At 43.2% G+C, this 2,577-nt stretch overlaps 1 pseudogene; it reads left to right on the top strand.

The window, feature by feature from the left end:
• The first annotated feature begins 226 nt into the window (after window positions 1-226).
• On the top strand, window positions 227-923 carry LOC122428000 (annotated as a pseudogene).
• The last annotated feature ends 1,654 nt before the right edge of the window (window positions 924-2,577 follow it).

Below are 2,577 nucleotides of genomic sequence, written 5' to 3'. Positions count from 1 at the left end.
GTTCTCATACACATAAGACTATGGACGAACCTTGAGGACATTAGGCTAAGTGAAATAAACCAGTCACAGAACAACAAATACTACATGATTCCACTACTATGAGGTATCTAACATAGTAAAACTCATAGAAGCAGAGAGTAGCGGGACTTCCCTGGCTGTCCAGTGGTCAAGACTCAGAGCTTCCAATGCAAGGGTTTGATCCCTGGTCGGGGAACCAAGATCCCTCATGCCGCATGGCACTGGCCAAAAAAACAAACAAACAACAACAAAAAAACCCCCAAAAAACCCACACCACCACACCAAAACAAGCAAACAAAAACCAGAGAGAGGGCCCAAGGTGCCCTCCCGCCCCGGGGAGGCTCGCCTGGCTGCTGACTCGGAGTTGGAGCCGGCTGGCTCCCCCCCGCACTTTGCGACCGCCACGGTGAACACAGCGTCAGGAGTGCAAGTTGCAGATGAAGTATGCCTCATTTTTTATGACAGTAAAGTTCGGAAGTGCTCGCCGCCAGAAGAAATCAAGAAAGAAGGCCGTCCTCTTCTGTCTCAGTGCAGACAAAAAGTGCATCATCGTGTAGGGAGGCAAAGAGATCTCGGTGGGAGATGTTGGTGTCACCATGACCGATCCTTTCAAGCATTTTGTGGGGATGCATCCTGAAAAAGATTGGTGCTATGCTCTGTATGATGCAAGCTTTGAAACAAAGGAATCCAGAAAAGAGGAGTTTATGTTTTTCCTGTGGGCACCAGAATTATCTCCTCTGAAGAGTAAAATGATCTATGCGAGCTCTAAGGATGCCATCAAAAAGAAGTTCCAAGGCATAAAACATGAATGCCAAGCAAACAGGCCAGAAGACCTCAATTGGGCTTGTACTGCTGAAAAGCTAGGTGGATCCCTAATTGTAGCTTTTGAAGGATGTCTTGGGTAGACCATCATCTGGTGCCACAAATCAAAAGCTTCCACATGTAGTGTTATCCTCTTGCTATATATAAGTAAAGCAGATGTGTTTAGGCTAGGGACTCGCTGAAGGGTACCTGTCTTGTCATTTGTGGGGGTAAACTATCCTAGGAACATGTGCAAATGGTCCTAAATAAATCTAAACTCTAAAATTTTACTGGTGTGAAATTAAATTCTTACTGGCTAAATGCCTGTTTGGATGCCTTGGCTTGTTATAAAGATTTTTGTTAAAGCTCATGATTTTTAATAGTGCAGTTCAAGTAGAAGTCCACATGAAGAGAATCACTGCATCTTTGTTAACCTCAGCAGTTACTTTTGTTTCTTTATCGCTTAGAGAAGTGGTCATAATCTGGTTGTAATTTTGGCCCAAATTTATTTCATTGAGTTAAACTGCATAATGGAAAATAATTCTCCTCACAACATATTACAGCACTAAAATGCTAACTTGGTAATTCACTGGACATGTGCCGGAGACTGCCTTGAAATGGTGTGGGCTTAAAACCAGCACTGATCTTGCAGACTGCTCCCACGCCTGGGGCCGCTCACTCCCAGGTCTGGTCAGGAGGCTGTTCCGAGAGTGACCTTGCACTCTGGAAATCAGGAGAATGTGCACCGTCTTGTAACAGTGAATCGTAAAGCAGATCCGGGCTCCAGCGTAACCCACTTTGTTAATGAAAACAGTGAGGGTGGTGTATTGACAGACTGCAACTCCATGCTGTCTTTAATTAATTGTGTCTCCTTCAGAACTTTGTTGCTTCTCATACTATAAAGTATGGAAGAACATTACGTTTACTCTAGGGCCTGGGAGAACTTCTTACTCTCCTAGAGTAGCTTGCAACTGTACATGCAGTGGGGAGCAGGTATGATTGATGACTCTCACGGGAAGCCACGCTGTGGACACCTGGAAGTAACTGTCCTTCACATCATAGGCATAACACCGAACAACCTAGAGATGCACAAACAGTGGAATTTAGAAGTAGCAGTACTGTCTTTATGTAATAAAGGAAGCATTTTTAACTTCAAAAAAACCAAAAAAAGAGTAGAACAGTGCTTTCCAGGGACTGCGGTGAGGAGATAATGAAGAGTTATTACTTAGTAGTTAGAGTAGTTACAGAGTTTGTATGTGGGATGATGAAAAGATTCAGAAACAGTGGTGATGGTTGCCACCAACTGTACACTTAAAAATGGTTAAAATGACATTAGAAGTTTAGAAGATATGGTCATGACATGTAGAAGTTGATACTTAGGTTTTAAACACCCTATAATTTCCAAATATTTTTTCCATTTATTTTTATTAGTTGGAGGCTAATTACTTTACAATATTGTAGTGGTTTTTGCCATACATTGACATGAATCAGCCATGGATTTACATGTGTTCCCCATCCTGAACCCCCCTCCCACCTTCCTCTCCATCCCATCCCTCTGGGTCTTCCCAGTGCACCAGCCCCGAGCACTTGTCTCATGCATCCAACCTGGACTGGCGATCTGTTTCCCACTTGATAATATACATATTTCGATGCTGTTCTCTCAGATCACCCACCCTCGCCTTCTCCCATGGAGTCGAAAAGTCTGTTCTATACATCTGTGTCTCTTTTTATTGTTACCATCTTTCTAAATTACATATA

This window comes from Cervus canadensis, chromosome 26 (assembly GCF_019320065.1).
Source record: "Cervus canadensis isolate Bull #8, Minnesota chromosome 26, ASM1932006v1, whole genome shotgun sequence".
Classification (NCBI taxonomy): domain Eukaryota; kingdom Metazoa; phylum Chordata; class Mammalia; order Artiodactyla; family Cervidae; genus Cervus; species Cervus canadensis.
The sequence above is the reverse complement of the archived record's forward strand: the minus strand, read 5'-3'. Positions and strand labels throughout refer to the sequence as shown.